This window comes from Musca domestica, unplaced genomic scaffold, assembly GCF_030504385.1.
Source record: "Musca domestica strain aabys unplaced genomic scaffold, Musca_domestica.polishedcontigs.V.1.1 124, whole genome shotgun sequence".
Taxonomy (NCBI): Eukaryota; Metazoa; Arthropoda; class Insecta; order Diptera; family Muscidae; genus Musca; species Musca domestica.
Window position 1 is genome coordinate 503,242 of NW_026712162.1, and position 17,955 is coordinate 521,196.

Below are 17,955 nucleotides of genomic sequence, written 5' to 3' on the forward strand. Positions count from 1 at the left end.
CTTGTGTGGGTTCTGGATTAAATAATTTATGATTTTCAAAAAAAAAAAAAAAAAAAAAAAAAAAAAAAAAAAACTAGACTCAGCGTGAAGTTGGATTGCTATTTTGGAGTATCACAAATGAGAAGGTATGATTAGTCATTCAAAAGCTGATACAGACTAAGTGTCTGGGCTATTGTCTGAGACACCTGTTCACCTCATATTTTGCATACTGAGACAGATCATATTTCTCATGATCAAAGATAGAGAGAGAGAGATATAGAGAACATAAAAATTCGAATCAAATCATAAATATCGTATGTGGTCTTTGAATCAATCGACAAATACCATTTTATTATTGTCAAAACAACAATTTGCAATTCATATTTCACAAAATTCTCCCTCCAATAAAATTCTATTCATATATCGGTATTCCTCATATCCTCCTCAAAACAAAAACTCCCATATTTATACCAGGCGTTTTATTAAACCAAAGGGAAATCTTTTAACATTTTTGAAGCTCAATGTCAGAATAAAAAAATCAACGACATTGTTAACATTTCATTATCAAAAGGAAATGCATTTCAATGATCAGGGGGATCAAACCAAAAGCCACACTCAACAACAACAATAACAACAATCCGGCAAAGAATAAAAAAATAAGAATGGAACTTTATAAGGAAAATATGTTGCCATTACCATAAATGATGAAAACGAAGAAGATCATTAAAGGGAAAACGAGACACAACACCAGACAGCAGGAAATCAGAAGCCAAGAGAAACACAGTGGGGGAATTTGCAAAAACAAAGGGAATCTTCAGAAACATTAAAGACATCTTTTGTGGACAGAAGACCTCTGCTGTGGACAAAAGACCTCTGGTGTGGACAGAAGACCTCTGCTGTAAACAGAAGACCTCTGGTGTGGACAGAAGACCTCTTCTGTGGACAGAAGATCTCTGTTGTGGACAGAAGATCTCTGTTGTGGACAGAAGATCTCTGTTGTGGACAGAAGATCTCTGTTGTGGACAGAAGATCTCTGTTGTGCACAGAAGACCTCCGTTGTGGACAGAAGACCTTTCTTCCGTGTGGTCAGAAGACCTTTCTTCTGTGGACAGAAGACCTCTTCTGTGTGGTCAGAAGACCTTTCTTCTGTGGACAGAAGACCTCTTCTGTGGACAGAAGACCTCTTCTGTGGACAGAAGACCTTTCTTCTGTGGACAGAAGACCTTTCTCCGTGGACAGAAGACCTTTCTTCTGTGGACAGAAGACCTTTCTTCTGTGGACAGAAGACCTTTCTTCTCTGGACAGAAGACCTTTCTTCTGTGGACAGAAGACCTTTCTTCTGTGGACAGAAGACCTTTCTTCTGTGGACAGAAGACCTTTCTTCTGTGGACAGAAGGCTTTTCTTCTGTGGACAGAAGACCTTTCTTCTGTGGACAGTAGACCTTTCTTCTGTGGACAGTAGACCTTTCTTCTGTGGACAGAAGACCTTTCTTCTGTGGACAATAGACCTTTCTTCTGTGGACAGAAGACCTCTTCTGTGGACAGAAGACATCTTCTGTGGACAGAAGACCTCTTCTGTGGACAGAAGACCTCTTCTGTGGACAGAAGATTTCTTCTGTGGACAGAAGACCTCTTCTGTGGACAGAAGACATCTTCTGTGGACAGAAGACCTCTTCTGTGGACAGAAGACATCTTCTGTGGACAGAAGACCTCTTCTGTGGACAGAAGACATCTTTTGTGGACAGAAGACCTCTTCTGTGGACAGAAGACATCTTCTGTGGACAGAAGACCTCTTCTGTGGACAGAAGACATCTTCTGTGGACAGAAGACATCTTCTGTGGACAGAAGACCTCTTCTGTGGACAGAAGACATCTTCCAGGGACAGAAGACCTTTCTTCCAGGGACAGAATACCTTTCTTCTGGGGACAGATGACCTTTTTTTCAGGGGACAGAAGAACTTTCTTCTGGGGACAGAAGAACTTTCTTCTGGGGACAGAAGACATCTTCTGTGGACAGAAGACCTTTCTTCTGTGGACAGAAGACCTTTCTCTGTGGACAGAAGACCCTTCTTCCGTGGACAGAAGACCTTTCTTCTGTGGACAGAAGAACTTTCTTTGTGGACAGAAGAACTTTCTTCTGTGGACAGAAGACATTTCTTCCAGGAAGAGAAGGCCTTTCTTCTGTGGACTGAAGACCTTTCTTCTGTGCACAGAAGACACCTTCCGTGGACAGAAGACACCTTCCGTGGTGTCTTCTGTGGACAGAAGACCTCTTCTGTGGACAGAAGACCTCTTCTGTGGACAGAAGACCTCTTCTGTGGACAGAAGACCTCTTCTGTGGACAGAAGACCTTTCTTCCAGGGACAGAAGACCTTTCTTCTGGGGACAGATGACCTTTTTTTCAGGGGACAGAAGAACTTTCTTCTGGGGACAGAAGAACTTTCTTCTGGGGACAGAAGACATCTTTTGTGGACAGAAGACCTTTCTTCTGTGGACAGAAGACCTTTCTCCGTGGACAGAAGACCTTTCTTCTGTGGACAGAAGACCTTTCTTCTGTGGACAGAAGACCTTTCTTCTGTGGACAGAAGACCTTTCTTCTGTGGACAGAAGACCTTTCTTCTGTGGACAGAAGACCCTTTTTCTGTGGACAGAAGACCTTTCTTCTGTGGACAGAAGAACTTTCTTTGTGGACAGAAGAACTTTCTTCTGTGGACAGAAGACATTTCTTCCAGGAAGAGAAGACCTTTCTTCTGTGGACTGAAGACCTTTCTTCTGTGCACAGAAGACACCTTCCGTGGACAGAAGACACCTTCCGTGGTGTCTTCTGTGGACAGAAGACCTCTTCTGTGGACAGAAGACCTCTTCTGTGGACAGAAGACCTCTTCTGTGGACAGAAGACCTTTCTTCCAGGGACAGAAGACCTTTCTTCTGGGGACAGATGACCTTTTTTTCAGGGGACAGAAGAACTTTCTTCTGGGGACAGAAGAACTTTCTTCTGGGGACAGAAGACATCTTTTGTGGACAGAAGACCTTTCTTCTGTGGACAGAAGACCTTTCTCCGTGGACAGAAGACCTTTCTTCTGTGGACAGAAGACCTTTCTTCTGGGGACAGAAGAACTTTCTTCTGGGGACAGAAGACATCTTTTGTGGACAGAAGACCTTTCTTCTGTGGACAGAAGACCTTTCTCCGTGGACAGAAGACCTTTCTTCTGTGGACAGAAGACCTTTCTTCTGTGGACAGAAGACCTTTCTTCTGTGGACAGAAGACCTTTCTTCTGTGGACAGAAGACCCTTTTTCTGTGGACAGAAGACCTTTCTTCTGTGGACAGAAGACCTTTCTTCTGTGGACAGAAGACCTTTCTTCTGTGGACAGAAGACCCTTTTTCTGTGGACAGAAGACCTTTCTTCTGTGGACAGAAGACCTTTCTTCTGTGGACAGAAGACCTTTCTTCTGTGGACAGAAGACCTTTCTTCTGTGGACAGAAGACCTTTCTTCTGTGGACAGAAGACCTTTCTTCTGTGGACAGAAGACCTTTCTTCTGTGGACAGAAGACCTTTCTTCTGTGGACAGAAGACCTTTCTTCTGTGGACAGAAGACCTTTCTTCTGTGGACAGAAGACCTTTCTTCTGTGGACAGAAGACCTTTCTTCTGTGGACAGAAGACCTTTCTTCTGTGGACAGAAGACCTTGCTTCTGTGGACAGAATACCGTTTTTTCCTTTTTCAATCTCTTCAAAATTCCATATCCTATTACTAAATCTGTACTTTTTTCCAATCTAAGATCAGATCTAAAATTTAGTGACACCTCCAATTTATCATCTCTCCCCCATAATCTTCGATTGTTGATTAATTAGCAAAAAAACAAAGTGCGTTTTCTATATCGGAAATTTTCCCCCTCGACTGTCCCCAATTGTTAACAGAGCAGACATATTTGAAACATTCTTGTTGGCACAAAGAAAAGAAAAACTGGCAGCAACAACAACTACTCTCACAAAAAGCAAAAGAAACAGGTCGGCTGGTTTTTTTTGAGGCTTCTTCCTTTTAAGGGGCAACAGAACAAACGACTAACCGTGAAAGAGTATGTGGCTGGAGGCAGCAACAAGACCGCTGTTAACATAGGCTTGCGCATCGGTGATCAATTTCACTGATGGATGGATATGGGCAGCAGAATCAGAACAAACCAAAAAAAAAAAAAGAAATCATGTTACAAAACAAAGAAGAGGCGATAGCCGAACAAAATATTTTGTCAAACAAAATCCCCCAGAAATGAAACAAAACAAATCTCGAAAACATAAATATTGTCTGATTTGTGTCGCGTTTTTTGAGGAGGAGGGCTTATGGAATTTCAGAAAGATGAAATATTTGAGATGTGCGATGTGTTTACCAACAACAACAACAACAAAATCTGTGCCATCATAATTAACCCGCTAAAAGATGAGCAATATTTTTATGGCTTTGTCGCCTCTGCGAAGATGTCTGCCTCGATTCCCAGCGGCCATAAATTTGTGTCTTTTCTCCAAAGATTTGTCCCAACATCCGAATAATTTGACCCATACTTGAGTCACTTCACATCTAAACCTCTTGGAACAGGAGGAATGGCAATTGGTTGCATCTTCATCATTTGCTAGCGTTTAGATCTCATTAAAACTGGTATTTTATTGCTGTAGTTTTTCTTTTCTTTTTTGTTTTTGCTCCCAGTTAAAGGGCTACTGTTTTGTTTAATTTCAAGTCTTTGTTTCTGGTCGTTCTCTGTGTGTCTCTTTGGAGAATCGTAAAAAAAAGAATAACAGAGACAATGCTTTTTGTGCATCATTAAATTAACTCACAAAATTAAGTGGTAGTCCAGCCGACTAACTATTTATGTCGGTTGGTTGGTTTGGAAAGGCCAGACAGCAGCATCTATTCCAGTCAGACTAAAATGGGATGCGATTTTTTTTAAGTTTCTTATGTGCAATTATGTATCTGTGATAAGACTTTCTTGTGGACAAACAACTTTCATGAACATTGCTAGCATCGTTCTAGTGGAACCTAATTGTACGGTCTTCTTAAACAAGGCTTTCAGATCCACTAGATTTGTTATTCTTCTTTTATTATTTATTTCGTCTTCTATGAGAGGACCCTCTTCTGGTGTTCCACGAGAAGACCTTCTTCTGCTCTTCTTCAAGAAGACCTTCTTCTGCTCTTCTAAGAGAAGACCAACTTCTGGTCTTCTAAGAGAAGAACTACTGCTGGTCTTCTACGCGAAGACCTTCTTCTGGTCTTCTACGCGAAGACCTTCTTCTGGTCTTCTACGAGAAGACCTTCTTCTGGTCTTCTACGAGAAGACCTTCTCCTGTTATTCTACGAGAAGACCCTCTTCTGCTCTTCTATAAGAGGACCTTCTTCTGCTCTTCTACGAGAAGACCCTCTTCTGGTCTTCTAAGAGAAGACCCACATCTGGTCTTCTACGCGAAGACCTTCTTCTGGTCTTCTACGCGAAGACCTTCTTCTGGTCTTCTAAGAGAAGACCTACTTCTGGTCTTCTACGCGGAGACCTTCTTCTGGTCTTCTACGAGAAGAGCTTCTTCATGTCTTCTACGAGAAGAGCTTCTTTTGCTCTTCTACGAGAAGACCTTCGGGTCTTCCATGAAATGACCTACTGGTCTTCTACGAGAAGACCTTCGGGTCTTCCATGAAATGACCTACTGGTCTTCTATGAGAAGACCTTCTGGTTTTCTGTGAGAAGACCTTCTGGTCTTCTGTGAGAAGACCTTCTGGTCTTCTTTGAGAAGACCTTCTGGTCTTCTGTGAGAAGACCTTCTGGTCTTCTGTGAGAAGACCTTCTGGTCTTCTGTGAGAAGACCTTCTTTTGCTCTTCTACGAGAAGACCTTCTGGTCTTCTGTGAGAAGACCTTCTGGTCTTCTGTGAGAAGACCTTCTTTTGCTCTTCTACGAGAAGACCTTCTTCTGCTCTTCTACGAGAAGACCTTCTTCTGCTCTTCTACGAGAAGACCTTCTCCTGTCCTTCTACGAGAAGACCCTCTTCTGCTCTTTTATAAGAGGAGCTTCTTCTGGTCTTCTACGATAAGACCCTCTTCTGGTCTTCTAAGAGAAGACCTACTTCTGGTCTTCTAAGCGAAGACCTTCTTCTGGTCTTCTACGAGAAGACCTACTTCTGGTCATCTACGCGAAGACCTTCATCTGGTCATCTACGCGAAGACCTTCATCTGCTCTTCTACGCGAAGACCTTCTTCTGGTCTTCTACGAGAAGACCTTCTTCTGATCTTCTACGCGAAGGCCTTCTTCTGGTCTTCAACGAGAAGACCTTCGGGTCTTCTACGAGAAGACCTTCGGGTCTTCCATGAAATGACCTACTGGTCTTATATGAGAATTTCTACTGGTCTTCTATGAGAAGACCTTCTGGTCTTCTGCGAGAAGAACTTCTGGTCTTCTGAGAAGACCTTCTGGTCTTCTGAGAAGACCTTCTGGTCTTCTATGAGAAGACCTTCTGGTCTTCTGTGACAAGACCTTCTGGTCTTCTGTGACAAGACTTTCTGGTCTTCTGTAACAAGACCTTCTGGTCTTCTGTGGGAAGACCTTCTGATCTTCTTTGAGAAGACCTTCTGGTCTTCTATGAGAAGACCTTCTCGTTTTCTATGAGAAGACCTTCTCGTTTTCTGTGAGAAGACCTTCTGGTCTTCTATGAGAAGACCTTCTGGTCTTCTATGAGAAGACCTTCTGGTCTTCTATGAGAAGACCTTCTGGTCTTCTATGAGAAGACCTTCTGGTCTTCTATGAGAAGACCTTCTGGTCTTCTGTGAGAAGACTTTCTTGTCTTCTGTGAGAAGACCTTCTGGTCTTCTGTGAGAAGAACCTCTGATCTTCTGTGAGAAGACCTTCTGGTCTTCTGTGAGAAGACCTTCTGGTCTTTTATGAGAAGACCTTCTGGTCTTCTATTAAAAGCCTTCTGCTCTTCTACCAGAAGATATTCTACTCTTCTAGGAGAAGACCTCCTGCTCTTCTACGAGAATATATTCTGATCTTCTAGAAGAAGACATTCTTGTCTTCTATGAGAAGACCTTCTCGTCTCCTATGAGAAGAAATTCTCGCCTTCTATGCGAAGACCTTCTGGTCTTCTGTGTGAGGAGTTTCTGGTGTTCTGAGAGAAGACCAATTCTAAGAGCAGACCTCTTTCTCATCTACTGAGAATGCTGCGTTCCATATCTTCCTCCTTATTTTAATATGGAATGACTCATACATGAGTTTTGAATGCCCTTTGGCATTGAGCAAATGCTATACCTAATAACACTGTATGTCTGACATCGTCCATTGGACCCCTCTGCAATTGTAGTCCTTGCGAGTGTGCGTGGCTTTCAAACTACAAATTATCAGCCCTGAAAAAATCTCTGTTTAGGCATTTAATTTTTATGCGTTTGCCGTAATTGTTTTAATATGAAGCTTTGATTACAGAACGTGATTGTGTTTATTTTTTGCCTTCTTTTCCCTTTGCGAAGAGTTTACAAAGAAACCGAGACCATGATCGCAAACAGTAGCAGAAATGCAGACAAGAAGGAGTTGCCTGTGACTGCAGAAACCCAAAAAAGGCTGAAGGCAAAATATTGAAAAATAAAACAAATCAATAGAATATGGACTACAAAGTCAACATGCAAAGGGAATTTAAGTTGATTTACAGTCGGTGCTAAAGGAAGGGTTAAAATTTTGCAAGGACTCAAAGATAAATTGTGTGAAATAAAATTAGAGATTCCGAAAAAAGGGTAATGGTCTCTTAAGTTTCTCGTTATAGCATCTACAGAGAATGTTCTGCCACTGCGTAGCACTTATATTCGCAGACCACACTGGCTGACCACAGGCCGAAATATTGCATTATATGAGGTCAACAAGGTATCCTTGTCCGCATCTCCAGTTCTGCGGGGTCTTCACTCTTAGAAAAAATTTTGCTCTATTTTCAGAGATTTCGCTCCCAATCAAATCTTTTGAATAATAGATGAGAACCAAAGTACAATTTTCTTTTTAAAGTCCAAAAAAAATTTTACAATTCTATTGGCTTGTGTGAAAATTTTCACCGTAATAAAACATTAATGGGGATTTGCCCAAAACGAAACCTCCCTCCTCCTACAAAGAACACCACCCACCAGCACCTCAACAAATTAAAGGGGAGCCCATTATAGCCGGGCAATAAAGGGGTCATTTGTATAGATTAGCCGACGACAAGCAATCTCAAATCCAATAACATCAAAATTAAGACACATAACTATGTGTGAAGTTCGATTTGGGGATCCAAACAAATAACAAAAGGGGGAAATTTTGATGTGTCACTCACATCACGAACTGTGTGGTAACAAATTCTTTAGAGGAATTTCGAATCGCAAAAGAATTTCATGAAAATTTCTTAAATAATATTTTATTTTGCATAATAAAATCAGGCGAAATGATATATGAATTAATGCCAACGGTAATATCTATCATTAGGGATTTTCTCACTAACATAAAAAATTAATGGCATAGATTATGGTTTAACATCTATACGAGGGCCGGTGGCAAAAGTTGTTATTCCCGTCACGTGATATAAAGAGAAAAGAAAGGCATATTTTTCTTTCATTACATGATAGAATATCAGCTAAAACTCATAGCTAGTCCTTAAAGATTACAAAATATCCAATAAGCCAAAGAAATATTCAGGGCTGTCACAGAAACCATGTCGGTTTTGCTTATTGTCGTTTTTGTAAACCAATGTTGGTTTCATTTGGTGTCATGAAACCAAGTTGGTTTTGTCAATTTCGAATGTAAATAAAACCAATGTTCGAAACAGCTGTTGTTGCTTACATGTGTTGTTTGTTTATTTGTCATAAGTCGCTATAAATAAAGTAAGATGGCATCTGCAGTGGTAGTTTTTGTGTTGTTGGACGCAGAACGCTCAGAAAAGGTGACGAGAAAAGCTCTTAGAGATTTCAGCAACCCACTGGAGTTGCCGGAGATAGCGTAAGTAATTTTTTTTATTGTGAACTTGCTCATAAAGCTGCTTTGCAGATTTATGGTTTATGGTCCTTTAAAAATTATTTAAAAAATTCTTTTAAAAAATCCACGTTTATGGTCCTTTTAATATCCTTTAAAAATTCTTTTAAAAAATCCACGTTTATAGTCCTTTAAAAATTCATTAAAAAAATCCACGTTTATAGTCCTTTAAAAATTCTTTAAAAAAAATCCACGTTTATAGTCCTTTAAAAATTACTTAAAAAATCCACGTTCATAGTCCTTTAAATATCCTTTAAAAATTGTTTAAAAAATTCACTTTTTTAGTCCTTTGAATATCCTTTAAAAATTCCTTAAAAAATCCACATTTATAGTCCTTTGAATATCCTTTAAAAATTGTTTAAAAATCCACATTTTTAGTTCTTTGAATATCCTTTAAAAATTGTGACAAAATTAGTTTCTATGACAGCCCTGATTGCTTCAAAATCCAAAACATTATTTCAAAATCCACATTTAGTGGCTCTTAGAGGCCATGAAAAAAATTGCAGAAAAATCAATTTTTTTGTTCTGAAGGCACTGATTATCTGTTAAAAACCAACATTTGAAACAATAGTTTTTAACCACTTAAAGAATGGCAAAAGCATAGCAAAGTTTTGCTCTTTTTCACTCGGGAACGAAACTTGTTCGCGAGCAGAATTACTCGAAGAGTGGACATTTTTTATGAGTCTACTCTTCACTCTTTTGTTGCCACTCCTGTTTTAAGAATTAGATTGGGAGCCAAAACTCTGAAAATAAAGCAATAGTTTGTCTAAGACTGAAAAAGAAAGGAAACAATTATTTGTTTCCAGATTTGTGTGCAACAGCTCGGATGAAGAGGGGGGAGACGGGGAAGGTGGAAAAAGAAGGAAAATTATGAAGATTGTGAAAGGAGGGAGAAGATGGAAGAAAATGGCGAGAGTTGGATCGTGGACAGAACAAATCCACTAACACAGATATACCACAATGGTATGAAAAAAAACTAAAAGAGTGCTCGCAGGAGTAGAATCTGCTCGATTACGTACGAATTTTGCTCCCACTTAAAAATTAGGAAAATTTCGAGAAACATTCGAGCGTCATCGAAAAATTAAACTTCCTCGAGTTTATTCTGCTCCTAGGAGCGATACCGCAGGAATTCAAATGAGTTTCGCTCTTTGTATTAATTCCAATGAGTTTTTTTTGGAAGGCTGGACCAAAAATATGGCGGGCCCGTCTTATACTACCCAACACCACTATGAAACACAAACATCACGGGAAAGAAGTAGCTCTCTCGCTCGAATTCGAGTGAGTTTTACTCTTTGTAGAAATTTGAGCGAGTTTTTCGGAGGACTGGGCAAAAGTCCGACGGGCCCGGAAAATTTGCTCACTCCCACTCGAACGACATCGAAAAAATAGGTTTGCCCGATCTAATCTAAGTATGGTGGCTCTGATGATCCTTGGAAAAATATTCTTAAAAATCCTCGTTTTGTGGTTCCTTTACGAACTATAAATACGAAATTTGTTACAATTTCGGCGAACAATGTCGCACAAATCATAAAAATACCGAATATCCCCGATACCGTTATATGGGGGCTATACGAAAACGTGGACATGCTTCCAAAAATTTCGTCATAGCCTGTAGCACCCATTTCGAACTTCAAATACGAAATTTTATATAATACCGATAAATAATGTCGCTAAAATCATGAAAATATCGAATATCGGGAGCTACCGTTATATGGGGGCTATACGACCACCCATTACGAACTTCAAATACGAAATTTGACATAATACCGATAAATAATGTCGCTAAAATCATGAAAATACCGAATATCGGGAGCTATCGTCATATGAAGCCTATACGAAAACGTGAACCTGCTTACAAAAACGTTTATCATAGGCTGTTGTATCCTTTACGAACTTTAAATATTAAATAATTCTGGTAAATGATGTCGCTAAAATTATGAAAATACCGAATATCGGGAAGTACCATTATATGGGGGCTATACGAAAACGAGGACCGACATGGCCCATTTACGAACTTAACCTGTTTACTGGAGAACTATGCATGTATGCAAAATTTTAGCCTTCTATCTCAATTCGTTCGAGAAATAGCGTGATTACAAGAGACATACAGACGAACAGACAGGCAAACGGACAGAAAGACGAGATCGTCTTTGAATTTTACGCTGATCCAGAATATAGTAATATTTTAGGTTGCGTTGATGGTCCTTTATAAAATATTTTTAGAAAATACATATTGGTAGCTTTGAAGATCCTTGAAATAGATTTCTTATGGTCCTTTAAAAATCCACTTTTGATGTATTTAATGCTTCTTTCCAAAATATTTTTAAAGTCCCAGTTTGGTGTCTCTGAAGATCCTTGAAAAACTTTCTTAAAATACCATTTTTGTTGATTCTGATGGTCGTTGAAACAAAATCTTAAAAATTCACGTTTAATGACCAGATGTCTTTTAAAAATATTCATAAATAATGGGGTCGTACGAAGACGTGGACCTGCATACAAAATTTTTTGTCATAGCCTGTAGCACCCATTACGAACTTCAAATACGAAATTTGACATATTACCGATAAATAATGTCGCATAAAATCAAGTTTAATGGCCATAGGTCCTTTAAAAATATTCAGAAATATCCACGTTTGGTGGCTGTGATGGTCCTTTGAAAAAAAATTTTTTGGAAAAATGCAAGTTGGTGGTTTCGAAGGTCCTTGAAAATGTATTTTTAAAAATCCAAGTTAAGTGCTCTCTTATGGTCCTTTTGAAATCCACTTTTAATGCATTTGAGGTTCCTTTCCAAAAATTGTTTAAAGTCCCAGTTTGGTGTATCGGAAGATCCTTGATAAACATTTTTAAAATTCCACTTTTGTTGGTTCGAATTCTACATTTAATAGGCCAGAGGTCCTTCAAAAATATTCATAAAAATCCACGCTTGTCGGCTGTGATTGTCCTTGACCATCGTAGCTCTGAAGGTCCTGGAAAACATTTCCCTAAAATCCAAGTTTGGCACCCCTGATGGTCCCTATAATATCATTTTTAAAAGCCCACCTTTGATGGCGCTGGTCATTGAGAAATACTCAAAAAAAAAAAATTTTGGTGGCTCTGATGGTAGTACACGTTTTTTCTTAACTTAAATTTTAGCAAAGACTATAAAAGGCTCCAAGGTGAATTTTTAAGATTCTCTTTTTTTATACCCTCCACCATAGTATGGAGGGTATATTAAGTTTGTCATTTCGTTTGTAACACCTCGAAATATACATTTTAGACCCCTCAAAGTGTAAGTGTGCAGGTCCATGTCTTTGTGTAGCCCCAATATAACGGTACCTCCCTATATTCGGAATTTTCTTGATTTAACTACATTATTAACCGATTTTTTTTTATTCAAGTCTCGCATTAGTATACAGGGTTGCCCATATTCGACGGACCCATCTGGCAACGCTCTGAAATAGTTGAAATTTACAAGAAGTCAGTTGTGAAAACTCAACGTGCGATTAAAACATTAAAAAATGTGAGAAGTGCGCCTTCTAAGAACACCATTTAGCGTTTATACGAAAAATTTTCGACTGGTAAGGCTCTTTCTAATCCGAAGAGGACATATAAAAGTCGACCAAGGCGATCGACCGAGAATATCGCTGCCGTACTAGCCCGTGTTGAGAGATCCCCAAGAACATCCCAAAAACGCCGTTCTCAGCAGTTGGGCATGGCTCGGTCCACTTTACAATGGATTATTCACATTGATTTGCATTTTTTTCCCGTACAAAATTCAATTGACGCAAAGAATGTTGCCTGCGGACAAGCCTCGTCGATTGGAATGGGCCCAAAGGGCCCAAAGGTCCGTCGAATATGGGCAACCCTGTATTGTAATGGTTTATGACAAAAGTTGCCTATGCACGTCCATGTCGTCGTATAGACCCTAATAAAACGGCTACATTCGGTATTTTTAAGATTTTAAACAGAATTTTTAACGCATTTTATTTTTTTTTATTTTTTTTTGAAAATTGCCAAATTCGTTCCAAATGGTGGAGGGCATTCAAAGTGCGGCCCGGCCGAACTTACAGCCTTTTTACTTGTTAGTTTTCATTTTTTTAAATTTTCGAAACTAACCTCATTTTTGTTTATTTTTTTCGTTTTCAGATAATATACATAGAACTTCTGGCGACAGTGGGCACAAATTCCGGTACATATATCATTCTTTTTTATTTCTAATGTTCTTGAAATTTTTATATAGTCTTTATCACGATTAGAAGATAATAAAATATAATTTATTGACAACATTGCGTGATTTCTATGAAGGTTGATAAAACATTTTTTCTCTACCAAGAGTTAGAAAATTTGTGGAAAAAAATTCGAAAACTATGTTAACAACTAAATTTCATCATTGATATTTCACAAAAAAGTACATAAAAATCTCATCTGATGGTCAATGATTTCAATTTTTTTTTTTTTTTTTTTTTTTTGATTTTTGAAATCGACATAAATAAGATATGTATTTTTAGAAATCGAAAATAATGAGCACCTGTGATTGAAATGTTTTAAAAATAGCTGCAACATAATTTTTTAACACCTATCTATCTAATCTGCTGACTAACAAAAACACAATTGCCCATTTGAAATGTGGGAGTGTTATGTTTGAAAATTAAAAAAAAAAAAATAAACATAAAATAATAATAAACTATGAACATATTTTTTAAATAGTTTTCTCAGGCAGGGCATCGATTTAATTTGAAATTCATTAACAATATGGCTACTCAGCGTGAAGAAGAAGCCGCTGCCGATTACTAAAAAATACAAAGGCCAACAACTATTGACGCATTGATAATGTGGGAAGAAAAATGTTTAAACTCATTAAATCCATATCTCCAAATCAAAAATAGTATTGAAATTATGTTTATTTATGCTAAATCAATGTTCGCACACACACACACACTGAGTTACAGATTAGCCCCAACATGTTCGGAATATGTCGGAAGTTATCAGTTCGGTTGTATCTGATTTATAATCAGGCTATTTAAAATAGAACATTTGCATTTTACATGTTTTTTTGATTCTTTGATATTGTTTTGAATATTTTTTTTTTCATGATTATGTGGGAGATTGATACTGAAGATTGTTGTGGCTTTTCAAAAATGGTGGGTGGTTTAGTAATGAAAGGAATATGGAAGATATTTGCGAGATTTGAAATATAAGATTATGATTATGTTTTAATAAGAATATTAAAAAAATTGGATTGTTATAAAAAAACTCAAGGAGCAAAGCAAACAAACGTGGATTGTTTGAGGAAACATTTTCAAGGACTATCAGATACATCAAACGTAGCCTTTAAGAATATTTTTTCAAGGACCACAATATTTTCTAAGGAATATTCTTTCAAAGATGAAATAAGGGTTTAAATAAGGGTTTTATAGCAACATTTTTCCAAGAGCTCTCGGAACGGTGGATTTTCAGAAGCATTTTTTTTTCAAGTAGCAACAGTAGCACCGAATGTGAATTAAAAAAAAAATTGCAGGAATAATAAACTACAAATATGAAGATCTTTTAAAATATATTTTCAAGGACTAACAATATAGCATTCTTCCAAATATGTTTTAATAAATGTTAGTGGCATCAAAAGTGGATCTTGTGGGATAACGTGGATTTTTTAAGAAAGATTTTTAAAATATTTTTTGATGTAAACTAAAACCAATGGTTGAGGATTTTTTAGGAATTTGTTCTAATGCCCAACGGATCAAAACAAGGATCATCAGAGCCACCAAATGTTGACTTTCTTTGGAAACATTTTTTCAAGGAACACAGTGTATTTTTCAAAACGTAGAATAAATCAATATATATTTTTAAAGACCATCAGAGCCACCAAACTAGTATTTATTTTGTCGATATTTTGGGAGAAGAATTCGTACTAAATTTTTCCAAAATATACATAATATAAATATTTGGAGCTAAAAATGCTAGATTTTTGGAGCTACCTTTCACAAAGTATTTCAAGAATCGACAGAAAAAAAAACAAAATAAAAATGGATTTTGGAGAATATTTTTTGGTTCACCAGAGCGTGGAATTTTAGAAATATTTTTTCGCCATCAAAGCCAACTCTTGTGTGTTTTTTTTTAAATCCTATTAGACTCATAAAAGTGGATTTTTAAGAATTTTTTTCAAAGGTGATCAGAGCCACCAACCTTGGATTTTAAGGAGAAAACTTCAAAGGACTTTTTTGAGGTGCAATTTTTAAGAATATTTTTTAAGGGCCAAATGTAGATGTTTAAAATTTATTTTCAACGGCCAAAAGTAAATTAAAGGACCAATAGAGCCACCAAAAGTGGATTTTTAAAAATACCTTTCAAAGATCCTCAGAGGCACCAAACGTGGATTTTTTTAAATACTTTTCAATCCATCTTTATAACAGATCTTGTGTTGATAAATAAATATTGAGATGTGCCAAGTTCGAATGGAATCGGACCGAATTAGAGCTACCTTTTCATAACGTTTTAAGGAATCGACAGAAATAAAACAGAAAAAATAGTTGATTTTTGAAGTATTTTTAGGACTATCAGAGCAAAGGGATGTGGATTTTTAGGAATATATTTTCACTATCAAACACAATTCTTAGGAATATAAGAGCTACCAGTCACTTGTGTGCGTTCTTCAAATATTTTTCAAGTTTCATTAGAGTTACAAAACGTGGGTTTTTTAATTTTTTTTTTTGCCAAACATGGATTTTTTAACGAAAATATTTTTCAAGGATTTGTCATCAAGTATTTGTCAATGACAAAACTGGGATCTTTTAAGAACCTTTTTGAAGTCAATTTTTGAAGGGCCAATCGTGGATTTTTAAATATTTTTCAAGAGCCAAACGTGGACTATTTTTCAAGAACCAAACTTGGTTTTTTTTTAAAAATATTTTTCAAGACCCAAACGTGGAATATTTTTCAAGGACCAAACGTGGAATATTTTTCAAGGACCAAACGTGGATTTTTTAAAAATATTTTTCAAGACCCAAACGTGGAATATTTTTCAAGGGTTCAAACGTGGAGTATTTTTCAAGGACCAAACGTGGAATATTTTTCAAGGACCAAACGTGGAATATTTTTCAAGGACCAAATGTGGAATATTTTTCAAGGACCAAAGGTGGTATATTTTTCAAGGACCAAACGTGGATTTTTTTAAATTTTTTTTTCAAGACTCAAACGTGGAATATTTTTCAAGGGTTCAAACGTGCATTTTTTAAAATTTTTTTTCAAGACTCAAACGTGGAATATTTTTCAAGGGTTCAAACGTGGATTTTCTAAAAATATTTTTCAAGACCCAAGAGTTCAAACCTGGATTGTTTTTAAATATTTTTCAAGACCCAAGGGTTCAAACGCGGATTTTTAAGATTATTTTTTTAAGGATTATCAGAGTCACCAAACGTAGAAATTTTTCAAATTACTTTTGAAGGATTATCACAGCCACCAAACGTGGATATTTTTCAAATTACTTTTGAAGGATCATCATAGCCACCAAACTTGGCTTTTTTTCAAATTACTTTTGAAGGATCATCATAGCCACCAAACTTGGCTTTTTTTCAAATTACTTTTGAAGGATCATCACAGCCACCAAAATTGGATTTTTTTTAAATTACTTTTGAAGGATCATCACAGCCACCAAACGTGGATTTTTTAAGAATATTTTTTCAAGGACCACCAGGGACACCAAACGTGGATTTTTTCAAATTAATTTTAAAGGATCATCACAGCCACAAAACGTGGATTTTTTAAGAATATTTGTTTAAGGACCACCAGAGACACCGAATGGAATCGGATGTTCATTTCTCGTTTATGAGCTTCATGGATATTCAAAATTTTGGTACCTCCCCCACCGATATATTCAATCTCCGCAGCAGATCTTGTAATAGTACAAGTAATGGAATATGTGAAATATGAAGATAACCAGATTTTTTTTTTTGGAATTTATGTTCACAGCCACCAAAATTGGATTTTTTTTAAATTACTTTTGAAGGATCATCACAGCCACCAAACGTGGATTTTTTAAGAATATTTTTTCAAGGACCACCAGGGACACCAAACGTGGATTTTTTCAAATTAATTTTAAAGGATCATCACAGCCACAAAACGTGGATTTTTTAAGAATATTTGTTTAAGGACCACCAGAGACACCGAATGGAATCGGATGTTCATTTCTCGTTTATGAGCTTCATGGATATTCAAAATTTTGGTACCTCCCCCACCGATATATTCAATCTCCGCAGCAGATCTTGTAATAGTACAAGTAATGGAATATGTGAAATATGAAGATAACCAGATTTTTTTTTTTGGAATTTATGTTCACAGCCACCAAAATTGGATTTTTTTTAAATTACTTTTGAAGGATCATCACAGCCACCAAACGTGGATTTTTTAAGAATATTTTTTCAAGGACCACCAGGGACACCAAACGTGGATTTTTTCAAATTAATTTTAAAGGATCATCACAGCCACAAAACGTGGATTTTTTAAGAATATTTGTTTAAGGACCACCAGAGACACCGAATGGAATCGGATGTTCATTTCTCGTTTATGAGCTTCATGGATATTCAAAATTTTGGTACCTCCCCCACCGATATATTCAATCTCCGCAGCAGATCTTGTAATAGTACAAGTAATGGAATATGTGAAATATGAAGATAACCAGATTTTTTTTTTGGAATTTATGTTCGTTTTTTGGTTATTCAAATGTTTGACCCTTTGTGAGGTAGGTACCACAAAGAGTGGACCGATATATTCCATATTCACCCCAGACCTTGGGTTAATAAAAATCTTGTGATGTGTAAAATTAAAAGAGTTGTCCATTGTCCGTTTTCATACCTGACCTAGCACTGATGCAAATATTAGGATGTGCAAAGTTGCAACAAAATCGGATTATCGTTTCTCCTTCTGGACAGTAAAACATTTTCTAGCTATATGGCTGAAGGTATAATTACTAAAGTCATTGGTTGGTAATGAGA

The 17,955-nt window shown here is 37.1% G+C and overlaps 1 protein-coding gene across 2 annotated transcripts in view; it reads left to right on the plus strand.

Moving 5' to 3' along the window:
* LOC101896451 (uncharacterized) overlaps positions 1-17,955 on the plus strand; it is a 100,106-nt gene that overhangs the window by 39,832 nt on the left and 42,319 nt on the right. For both annotated transcript variants that reach the window (XM_005180389.4, XM_020035681.2), the window contains one exon: positions 13,115-13,157. The gene's annotated coding sequence lies outside the window, so the exon portion shown is untranslated. The remainder of the gene's footprint in view (positions 1-13,114; positions 13,158-17,955) is intronic.